Raw genomic sequence first — 12,871 nt, forward strand, 5'->3', positions numbered from 1 at the left:
GAAGCAATAACCATACTCTTATACCCCTGCAGGACCCGAACGCCACCACACCGCCACAGAGGGTCCAGAGATGTCCATCCCACCCCCAGAAGAGGCCCCCAGTGATGACAGCAGCTCTGTCTCCCTGGACCCAGATGACCAGCCCAGCCCATCGGGGACCTCGGGGCGGTCGGTTCCCCACAGACAGCCACAGGCTACACCAGACCTAACCCCCTCTGGGAACACCAGCACAGCTCCCACCCAGCGGGCCCATCCCTCTGTCTCCAGGACACGTCAATCAGCGGTGTGTCCACCACTACAGGGCACCCAGGTTGACCCACCACCCCAACAACAACAGGGACCTGGGGGCAGTGGTAGTGGGCACACCGTCCAGGGGACAGAGGCCCAGGGAAACAGGGGAACTGGGAGGGCTGCTGTGCGACAGGGGGGGGACAGGCCCAGGGAACCGACTCTCCAAGAGGCCCTCTCCTCTATCATGGGAGCATACCACCACTCCCAGGAGACGATGGCTACGGTACTGGCCAGGTTCCAGGAGATCCAGGTACTGCAGGAGGAACAGTACATGGGGTTCAGAGAGGAACTGAGGAACATTAGTTCCGCAGTGGGGACCATCGTCGTGGCCCTTAACAAGATAGTCACCACATTGCGGGACCATGTGGCACCACAAAGGGCCCCTGTCACTAGCCTGGACCAGGAACAGTCTACCACCTCCGGCGCTAGTGGACAGGAGGACCCCACACAACGACAGGCCACCAGAACCCCACCTCCTGCAGAAGAAGAACTACCCCGCAAGCGGAACCTGAGATCTCACAAGAAGACAGAGTAGGATGCCAAGACCCCCCGCCAGCAAACGATACCCCCTGATGTCATCCCACTGTCCCACATTGTCACCCTGTCCAACCTTGAACGGCCCCTGCTCCATCCTTCCACAGGCATATGGACAATGCACCTGTGAGACTGAGAACTGGACTCTGCCATGGACATTACTCCACCATCACCCATCACCGTTTTACAGTCATGTTCCTAAATGTAGCACTCTAATTAAATCACTTATTGCACTTAAAAAATCTGGAGTCTGCTTGTATTTTGAACAAATGTATTAGACATAACGGTGCAAAAATGTTCAGTTACATTGTGATGACAACATACCACTGTCACACAGCTGTAGTCCATGGGCAAACAAAGCAGAGGTCACGCAGTGGGGCCCACAGCTCTGAAAACGGAAGGGAAAGTCACAACTCAGTTAACAGGAACTGGGGGGAACTCAGACAGTAGAGAGGCAGGAGACTTTAAGTAAATGTAAAATGACGTGGTTGATTTGTACCTGTGTGCTACTGAAAATACTGTTGTATCACTGTGTCCCTGTTGTCTGTGTCGTCCCCGTCGTCTTCCTCCTCTTCACTCTCCACAGGCTCCACAGCTGCTACAACACCACCATCTGGACCATCCTCCTGCAGGAAAGGCACCTGGCGTCGCAAAACCAGGTTGTGAAGCATACAGCAGGCCACAATGATATGGCACACCTTTTTTGGTGAGTACATTAGGGATCCACCTGTCATATGCAGGCACCTAAACCTGGCCTTCAGGAGGCCGAAGGTTCTTTCTATAATCCTCCTAGTTCACCCATGGGCCTCATTGTAGCGTTCCTCTGCCCTTGTCCTGGGATTCCTCACTGGGGTAAGTAGCCACGACAGGTTGGGGTAACCAGAGTCACCTATTAGCCACACACGGTGTCTCTGTAGCTGTTCCATCACATAAGGGATGCTGCTATTTCGCATGATGTACGCGTCATGCACTGACCCAGGGAACTTGGCATTTACATGGGAGATGTACTGGTCAGCCAAACAGACCACCTGGACATTCATCGAATGATAACTTTTTCTGTTCCTGTACACCTGCTCACTTCCACTGGGGGGAACCAAAGCCACATGGGTCCCATCAATGGCACCAATGATGTTGGGGATATGTCCAAGGGCATAGAAATCACCCTTCACTGTAGCCAAATCGCCCACCTCAGGGAAAACAATGTAGCTCCCCATGTATTTCATCAGGGCAGACAACACTCTGGACAAAACCTTAGAAAACATAGGCTGAGACATCCCTGATGATATGGCTACTGTTGTTTGGAATGATCCACTTGCCAAAAAATGGAGTACTGACAGAACCTGCACCAGAGGGGGAATCCCTGTGGGTTGGCAAATGGGGGACATCAGGTCTGGCTCCAGCTGGGCACACAGTTCCTGTATAGTGGCTCGGTCAAGTCTGTATGTCAGTATGACATGTCTTTCTTCCATTGTCGACAGCTCCACCAGCGGTCTGTACACGGGAGGATTCCTCCATCTCCTCGCAAGTCCCAGCGGACGGTGCCTAGGAAGGACAACATGGAGCACAGAGTCAAGCAACCCACAGGTACGTAACCACAGCTTGCACAGTACACGATTCACTATGCATTGAATGGCTTGTATGAGTGGCAATGCAAGGCCTAGGCCTGTGTGACGCAGTAGAAATTAAGCCATGTGGGCCCTTGAAATGGAGGCTGCCTGACCTGTGAAGTGTGACAATGGGATGTGAGGTCAATGCGCTGGCGTGGCACACCGTGGTGGTAGGCGGTCGAAGACCGCGGTGCAAAGCAGCATTGGTTAACATTGAACCCTATGGGTCTCAGGAGCCAATGACGATGTGCGCCGACGGTCGCGGTACGCACCGCCGCGGTACGATCCGCCGCGGGCGTGACCGCCATTTTCTAACTGCTTAATCACTCGAGACCTGATCATCCACAGGAGAGGACCTATACTGCAAGTGCTGCTGTGACCTCGGTCTGGAAGATACAATGGCTGCTGCGACTGGGGAAAGGGCCCCTGCCTTCACATCTGAGGAATTGGAGAAACTTGTTGATGGGGTCCTCCCCCAGTATGCGCTACTCTACGGTCCTCCAGACCAACAGGTAAGTACACAGGGAGCACGTAGTATGGGCTATGCCTGTGTTGAGTGGGGTGGATGTAAGATGGTGGGGAGGGGAGCGAATGAGGAGTGCAACGCACGACAGATGAGAGCATGTGCCACATGGCAAGGTTGGGGAGGGGGGGCCACTCACATCGACCATGCAGAAAAGTGATGATATTTCTTTTTCCACCCTGTACATGTCACATAGGTCAGCGCCCATCAGAAGATCGACATTTGGCGTGCCATCGCCAAGGACGTCCGGGCCCTGGGGGTCCACAACAGACAGGGCACCCACTGCCGCAAGAGGTGGGAGGACATCCGCCGCGGGAGCAGAAAGACCGCCGAGGCTCTGCTGGGGATGGCCTCCCAACCTAGGAGGGGTGCCACACGGCAATTGACCCCCCTGATGTCCCGGATCCTGGCGGTGGCCTACCCCGATTTGGATGGGCGCGTGAGGACATCACAGCAGACACAAGGGGGTGAGTATCAGCACATTCTGCTATATTAGCGCACAGTGGAGGTGTCTGGGTGGGGGAGGAGGGCTGTGGCTATCTCTAGGCCAGGGTGGTTTCTGTAGGCTAGGCCCCTCCGTTAGGCATGGCCCTGTGCCCCCGCCCCCACCTCTGTAGGGTGCTAAGTACAGCTATCCATGGTCCGGGCTCACCTATGTGTGCATTTGTCGTCCATAGACTTGTAGGCCAAGTCACAATAATTGAGTAGTGTACCCCGAGTGCATGGCGTACTGCAGGGGGCTTCTGTGTCTGTCCTCTCCGCCAACGGTGCCGCCAATGCATGCACTCAACATGTCTTTCTTTCTTCTCCCCCCCTTTTTTTTGTTTTTCCTGTTCATGTGTGCATTAGCACCATCAGGCGGAGGAGAAGTGGCATCGGCGCACGGGGGAGCTGCATCTCACATGGCTCCGGAGGGCCCTGCAACCGACTCAGAGTTAACCAGTGAGAAGGAGGGCGAGGGGAGCTCCACAATGGGGACCCGTGGAGACGTCAGCGACACCGACACGTCCTCGGAAGGGAGCTCCCTTGTGGTGGCGGCAACATCCGTGCCCACCGCAACAACAGGTACAGCCACCACCCAGCGCACCAGCTCCGCCCTCCCAGCAGCCCCTCAGCTTTCGCCCCGTGGCCGCTCGGCCAGGAAGCCGGGCATCTCCTTCGCCCCTGGCACCTCAGGTCCTGCCCCAGTTACCCTTGCTGCCCTCAGTGCGGAGATCATTGACCTCCTCCAGATGCTCATTGTTGGGCAGTCTACCCTTTTGAATGCCATCCAGGGGGTAGAAAGGGAGGTGTATCGGAGCAATGAATGCATACCTGGAGGGCATTCATTCGGGTCAGACTGCCCATCAGCGATCGTTCAACGCTCTGGCCTCAGCACTGACGGCAGCAATTGTCCCTGTGTCTAGCCTCCCCCCTCCAACTTCCTCAACCCAGTCCCACTCCCCTGTTCCTCTGCCTATCCCAGACACACCTACAGACCAGCCTGCACACACCTCAACACCCAAGGGCAGCTCATCCAGACATAAGCACCACAGATCACACAAGCATTCACCCAAGCAACATCCACATACAGACATGCAAACAGCCACTGCCTCCTCTGTGTCCCCCTCCTCCTCGTCTCCCTCCTCCCTCCCTGTGATGTCTCCACTCACACCTGCATGCACACCACCATCAGCCAGTACGTCCATCACCACCACACCCACCAGAACAGTCCGCACACGTGCAGTCACCACCCCCACTGCCATTTACACGTCCCCTGTGTCCTCTCCCATTGTGTCTGTCACCCCCTCTTCCAAACCACACAAACGCAGGCAGCCACCCACCCAACAGCCATCCACCTCACGACAGCCTCTGTCACAAGCACCTGCACCCAAAGACTCCACACTTGACTCTCCTACAACCACATCCTCTTTCTCCACTCCCATACCCACTACAACTACCCGTCCCTGTCTTTCTATATTGATTTTCCTTTCCAACCTTGACCTCTTTCCAACAACTGACCCACCCCCTCCATCTCATAAGACTCCAATCAGCACCTCAGCTACCACAAGCCCTGCACCTACTAGGACCATCGTTCAGGGCTATTGGAGTCCACCAGCTCCTAGGGCAGGAACATCAGCCAGCAGCAAGGGGACAGCCAGCCCACCCCCTGGGAAAAGAACCAAAAAAGGGAAGGGCTGGCGCGACAGGCCAGAGACGGCTGCCCCCAAGGACACCACCCTTGCACCGTCACCTGGCCCATCCACAAAGGAAGGCAAGGGCCCCAGAGATTCTGCCAAGGAGGGCAAGGGCAGCAGGGCGGACAAGTCCGGCAGCAGGCGAGCTGCCCAGGAGGGCCCCACTAGCCCCATTTGGGGTGTGACGGAGGACACCCACAGGCCCAGGACTCCAGCACAGGAGGGCCCCGCAAGCGAAAGGTCGGATGGCGACTGAGCGGGAATTATTGGCCAGATCTGGTTCCCTAGCAACACAAGACAAGCACCGCTGAACAGGGCCCTGCCGTGAGAAGCACCGCTGAACAGGGCCCCGCCAAGACAAGCACCGCTGAACAGGGCCCCGCCAAGACAAGCACCGCTGAACAGGGCCCCGCCGTGAGAAGCACCGCTGGACAGGGCCCCGCTGTGAGAAGCACCGCTGAACAGGGCCCCGCCAAGACAAGCACCGCTGAACAGGGCCCTGCCGTGAGAAGCACCGCTGAACAGGGCCCCGCCAAGACAATCACCGCTGAACAGGGCCCCGCCAAGACAAGCACAGCTGAAAAGGGCCCGCCGTGAGAAGCACCGCTGAACAGGGCCCCGCCAAGACAAGCACCACTGAACAGGGCCCGCCAAGACAAGCACCGCTGAACAGGGCCCCGCCGTGAGAAGCACCGCTGAACAGGGCCCCGCCAAGACAAGCACCGCTGAACAGGGCCCCGCCGTGAGAAGCACCGCTGAACAGGGCCCACCGTGAGAAGCACCGCTGAACAGGGCCCCGCCAAGACAAGCACCGCTGAACAGGGCCCCGCCAAGACAAGCACCGCTGAACAGGGCCCCGCCGTGAGAAGCACCGCTGAACAGGGCCCCGCCAAGACAAGCACCGCTGAACAGGGCCCCGCCGTGAGAAGCACCGCTGAACAGGGCCCGCCGTGAGAAGCACCGCTGAACAGGGCCCCGCCAAGACAAGCACCGCTGAACAGGGCCCCGCCGTGAGAAGCACCACTGAACAGGGCCCCGCCAAGACAAGCACCGCTGAACAGGGCCCCGCCAAGACAAGCACCGCTGAACAGGGCCCCGCCAAGACAAGCACCGCTGAACAGGGCCCCGCCGTGAGAACCACCGCTGAACAGGGCCCCGCCAAGACAAGCACCGCTGAACAGGGCCCCACCAAGACAAGCACCGCTGAACAGGGCCCCGCCGTGAGAAGCACCGCTCTGCTGGGCCCTTCCTGTCAAGCACCGCTCCGCTGGGCCCTTCCTGTCAAGCACCGCTCCGCTGGGCACCGCCGTCTCTGAACTGCTCCGCTGGTCCCTTCCTGTCAAGCACCGCTCTGATGGGCACCGCCGTCTCTGAACTGCTCCGCTGGGCCCTTCCTGTCAAGCACCGCTCCGCTGGGCACCGCCGTCTCTGAACTGCTCCGCTGGGCCCTTCCTGTCAAGCACCGCTCCGCTGGGCACCGCCGTCTCTGAACTGCTCCGCTGGGCCATTCATCTCAAGCACCGCTCCGCTGGGCACCGCCGTCTCTAAACTGCTCCGCTGGGCCCTTCCTGTCAAGCACCGCTCCGCTGGGCACCGCCGTCTCTGAACTGCTCCGCTGGGCCCTTCTTGTCAAGCACCGCTCTGCTGGGCACCGCCGTCTCTGAACTGCTCCGCTGGGCCCTTCCTGTCAAGCACCGCTCCGCTGGGCACCGCCGTCTCTGAACTGCTCTGCTGGGCCCTTCCTGTCAAGCACCGCTCCGCTGGGCACCGCTGTCTCTGAACTGCTCCACTGGGCCCTTCATCTCAAGCACCGCTGGCCCATTGGCAGGGCCGGATCTGTGTCGGGCAGGGCTTCACGAAGCACTCTGGCCAACATGCCTCCTCCATAACCAGTGGAGTCTGTAATCCACCTGATGGACTGTGGCTTTGCACTCCCCCGGATGGTACAGTGGGCAATCCACCCACTGTAGAGACTTGGAAAACTGTGGCTTTGCACTCCCCAGGATGGTACAGTGGGCAATCCACCCACTGTAGAGACTTGAGAGACTGTGGCTTTGCACTCCCCAGGATGGTACAGTGAGCATGGAGGCCCCTCGTGGATCTGGCGTCGTGGACTCATGTGGCTGAGGTGCCCCCCCTTCCCTTGGCCCATAGCTGCAAATTTTTTGCATTTCCTAAATTGCGATTTCTGAAACAGAAATCGCAATTTGGGAAATGCAAAAGGCCAGGGTGCTGGAGGCCTAAGGCCCCTCTCCTGCACCCCAATTTTTTTTTTTGTCCATGTAAAGTACACACATGCCAAAAGGGCATGTGTGTTTTACATATTAAATTAAGTTTTACTGCATTTTTAAATTTTGCACCAGGTTACCACCTGGTTGCAGACAATAGTATTTTGCATGTGCAAAATATCATTCTGCGAAAAATCGCAATTTGCGATTTTTTGCAGAATTGCCTTGCGACCTGGATTTTGCAAATCGCAAATTGCGATTCGCAAAATCCAGGTCGCAATGCAGAAAATCGAAATTTTTGCGATTTGCATTTTGTGGTCTGCGTATGCCTTTGATGCATTGCAGACCACGATTTTGCACTCGCAAACGGCCGATTTCGCAGTTTGCGAGTGCAAAATCATTTGATACATCTGGCCCTTAGTTACTTGAAAGAACTCTAAGTATAGCTGCTGAATTTCTATGGTTTTGTACAAGTAAATTCAGAACCTTACTATAACACTATAACATCCCTGTCACCTTTGGTATATACATATGCACACACACACACACACACACATACTGGGCGCTGACCTGAGGAGGGAGTGCTAACCTCACTGGTGGGCGCTCTGTTTAGCAATAACTTACAATTTAAAAACACCTGCTGCAGAGTTCCTTGTATGACCACCTCTCAGAAAGCAATAAAAAAGTTCAAGATCACCCTTGTGACTAATGTTCCTGCTAGAGAGCGAGAGTTGGAGCTTTATCTACTGGAAGTTTGGACTCCTAATATGCCTCCTGCAAAGACAGCATACTGTGCAGTTCACAGATCTGTAGTTGATGTGGATAGCTTAGTGGATTACTACTTTTGTCACAGAGTTTTTTTGTTGTTGCAGTTCATAAGATACAACTTTAATGTAGAACAGTGACTGTTATGAACTGTCATCAAAAAGCTCCATTCAAATTGCATAAAATAGGTTATGATTTTACATTTTTCCCAAGTCTTTGATTCTCTAATTCTAATGTTGCTAAAAAAAGAGTTTTTTGGATAGATATACATTCTTGTTCGTAAAGCCACCCTTTGCCAGTGCTTTAAAAGAAATGAAATGTATGTGAGAAAGGGGCTATGAAGAGATGAGGGGCACTAATGCCCGGTGGTGGTGAAGGAAACTGAGGAGGAGGTCATGTGTTGCGCCAAAAATGATTGTCACTCTTGGTGCCACCAGCGCGAAAGCCTGTGATGATGGGTATGTGGCAAGGTGAAGTAATACTATTTATTTTTTTGGTCTTTTTTAGTGTCTTTGGAGAACCTGCAGATTTAGGAAAGAAGATAAGGTAAGGTGACTGCGTCTTTATTTACTGTTACACACCACTCTCACTACACACCCACGGACTATTTTAGAACAACAACCCTGACTTCTACATAGGATATTTTTGGGGAAAGACGGTTTTAGCCAGTTGTAGAGATGGCATCTCGGTGGATGACTACTGCCCAAGCCCTAACTCAGGTTATGGAGGACAGCCCTGAGGCAGGATCAGAGACAGCAGATACTGAGGCAGCATCTGAGGGGGAGGAAAATGGAGCAGAATATAGACCTGATTTTTTTGGTCGACAGAGTCCCATTTAAGCACTCATCTTCCAGCGATTCTGAGGGACACAATGATGGCAGCCGTGCTGTCCCTTCACAAGCACAGTCTGTGCAGTGGGGTGACAGTAACAGGTCAACCCAACACAGATAGCATGCACGTGCGGCAGCAAACACAGATGGAGTGCTCTCTTGGCAGCTCCCCAGTTTAGTTCAGCCCCAAATTCCACCTTTCACTGGCAGTGCTGGATGTAACGTCGATACGGCCAACTCTTTGCCAGTGTGCTCCCTCTCTTTGAAACTCTCTTTTGACGGCTCCCTTGAGCCACGGCTGATGAGCCTTGGGAGGCACCTTAGCGCCATGGTCGGTACTTAAACCTGAGAAGACATTTGGTGGAATCCCATGCAAGCCCCTAGTCCACGCTGCTCCCTGCTGATGACGGGCGAAACCCAGAAACATGTGTACAGGGATATACAGCACGTGCTGCACCTACGGAGGTGAAAGACTCTTTTTACTTTTTGAATGGAAAACGAATCGACTGCATTTACCATGATGCTTTGGGGTTATACTTTGTTGCTGGAGTGCAGGCAGTGTGCTCCCTCTCTTTGAAACTGTCTTTTGACGGCTCCCTTGAGCCACGGCTGACGAGTCTTGGGAGGCACCTGTGCGCCATGAGCGGTACTTAAACCTGAGAAGACATTTGGCGGCATTCCAAGCAAGCCCCTAGTCCATGCTGCTCCCTGCTGATGACGGGCTAAACCCAGAAAGACGTGTACAGGGATATACAGCACTTGCTGCACCTACGGAGGTGAAAGACTCTTTTTACTTTTTGGACGGAAAACAAATCAATTACATTTACCATGATGCTTTGGGGTTATACCTTTTTGCTGGAGTGCAGGCAGTGTGCTCCCTCTCTTTGAAACTGTCTTTTGACGGCTCCCTTGAGCCACGGCTGATGAGCCTTTGGAGGCACCTGTGCGCCATGAGCGGTACTTAAACCTGAGAAGACATTTGGCGGCATTCCAAGCAAGCCCCTAGTCCACGCTGCTCCCTGCTGATGACGTGCTAAAACCAGAAACACGTGTACAGGGATATACAGCACTTGCTGCACCTACGGAGGTGAAAGACTCTTTTTACTTTTTGAACGGAAAACAAATCAACTGCATTTACCATGATGCTTTGGGGTTATACTTTGTTGCTGGAGTGCAGGCAGTGTGCTCCCTCTCTTTGAAACTGTCTTTGCCAATTGTCCATCTCTTTTTGGATGTTGACATCCTTGAGCAAATTCAGCAGGAAACACATTGCGTGCTGAACAATTTCTGAGGGAGCATGGAGGGAGTCTAGGACCTTGTTCTAGGGCGCACCAGTGGGCTCCCACTTTGCTTGGGAGATAAAGATATTTTTTGGGCCTTAAATTAAGAATGGAATTAGTGTTGAAATCAACCTTGCAGTCCTACTGGTCTACTCGCATGGTTTGGCTAACCCCCATCTTCACACTGTAGATAAGCAGAGATAGTCTTTTGCTATTGCAGTGCATGCTGCATTTCAATGACTATTCTGCTGCATTGCCCCAGAACCGTACAGACCATGGCAAATTGTTCAAAATTCACCCTGTCGTGGAAAATTTGTCAGCCAGGTTTCCAGAGATTTATACTCCTGGAAACAATATAGCCATCAATGATTCCTTGATCCTGTACAAAGGGCGGCTGATATTCAGGCGGTACATTGAGAGTACAAAAGCTTACTATGGCATCAAGCTGCACATGCTGTACGAGAGCTCTATAGGCTATTGTTAGACTTTTCATCCTTGACGTGGTCTCCCTTAACTTTTTGCCTCTGCTTCATAGGTTGTTGATGTGTGCTGGACTCTGTTTTTGCTGTTTCTGTTACTCTGGGCACTTTACCTCTGCTAACCAGTGCTAAAGTGCAAGTGCTCCTTTACAAAATGTGTATGTAATTGGGTTATCCATGACTGGCATATTTGATTTATTAGTAAGTCCCTAGTAGAGTGCACCAGAGGTGCCAGGGCCTGTACACTAAATGCTACTAGTGGGCCTGCAGCACTGGTTGTACCACCCACATTAGAAACTCTGTAATCATGTCTCAGACCTGCCACTGCAGTGTCTGTGTGTGCAGTTTTAACTGTAAATTCGACTTTGCAGGTGTACCCACGTGCCAGGCCTAAACCTTCCTGTAACCGGGTGTCTATCGCCTCGGGTACTTCTCACCAGCCCGGGCCGACAAACCCATACCCCCAGGGCACTCACGAGAGGAACGGCGTCGACGGCGTGACGTCAGACGCAGGATGCGGCCCAGGAGAGCCTGAAATAGACAAAGGACACCGGACTACGGCGTCAGAGAAGCAGGAAGCGACCCTGCCATCGAAGACCGTGAGGAAGGAATCGCCGCGAGTGCTGCAAAATGAGGAATCCGAGGAAATCCGTGACGGGAACCCGAGGACGCCAGAAGACGGAGAAGCATTGCACCAGCCACTGGAAACCTTCGAGGAGCAGCCGGGGAACCACGGAGGGGCCCGTCACGTCCCAGGAGGGGCGTGGCAGTAACAGGTACGATCATACCTCAAACTTTCCTTTTTGCCTAGCTGGTTACCGGGAAGGGGGAAGTCTACAGGGGCAGAAGGGCAGACTGGGGAAAGGTGCTGTAAGGAAGGGCAGGTACTCTGAGCCCTAGAAGCAATTAATCTCACAACCCACTGGGTTAAAAACCCTTCCAACCCACCCCCCCCAGCTGTAAAGAGACACTAGGAAGAGAGAGAGAGAGAGAGAGAATACTCACGGGAAGGTGATTTCACTAAAAAGATAATATACCCAACCACAACCCTGCACTCCCCTCCTCCCACAACCCCTACTAACCACCTTAAGTCCCCGTACATCTACCTCTACACTTACCTTTTGTTTCATTCTTTTTGTCTTGGGGAAACCGGTCCAACGTCACGGGAGAGGAGAACAGACCCCATTCCACCAGGTGATCGACTGGGTTGAGACCTCCATCAGAAACACCTAAAAGAAGTAAAACGAACCCTGTTGAAATCATTAACAAGTAACCAAGAAAACCCTGCAAAGTGACACAAAGGCACTGGGAAACCCTAACAATAAAGAAATTATCCAACCAAGACTCTGTGCCAAAAGCATTATTCCAATATTCATCCCATATAGACCTAGAACCCATCACAGTGGTGTCAGAAGTGGGATATTGGAATAGGCAACCCGGACGAAGAGACAATGGAAGGAACTCCCACCATAGCGGATATGATGCAGCAATTGGCGGAAGGCCAGAGGCACCTCCAGATAGTGTTGGAAGAACAACAGAAAGAGGCTAAGGTTGAAAGAGAAGCCCTGCAAAGTGCCCTTAAGAGCCGGGCCACTATCATGGCCAACAATCAGTTGGTACGTGAGAACGCTCTGAAATCCTTAACGGACACTATTGCGGCCACCCGAGTACACCCAAACGTGCCAAGCTCAGTACTACAAAGGTACCAGGAAGGCGAAGACCCGGACGCCTTTTTTACAAACTTTGAGCGAGTTCCCACTTCAGCCACTTGGCCTCAAGATAGGTGGGGTCAGTATATTGCACTGGAACCCTCCAAGCAGCCTATCAAGCTGTGAACCCGGGAGGTACCACACCCTACCAAGATATTTAGAAGAGTATCCTGGAGAGGGTAGGGTTTGATACGAACATTATAGGGTTCGGTTTAGGAAAAGCATGAGGGGACCATCCGAGAATCCAAGAGCCTTGTACTTCAGGGTAAAAGACCTGGGTCTCAAATGGCTTGGACCCATAGGGACTAATAGGGAAGATATTATTGAGGCCATTCTGCTGGAACAATATCTAGAGGCTCTACCTGTCAGCACCCGTAACTGGATCAAACAACATCCTAGTCCCGACACAAATACCACCATTGAGTTGGCCTGTGCTTTCCACCGCTCC

Source organism: Pleurodeles waltl, chromosome 6 (genome assembly GCF_031143425.1).
Source record: "Pleurodeles waltl isolate 20211129_DDA chromosome 6, aPleWal1.hap1.20221129, whole genome shotgun sequence".
Classification (NCBI taxonomy): Eukaryota; Metazoa; Chordata; class Amphibia; order Caudata; family Salamandridae; genus Pleurodeles; species Pleurodeles waltl.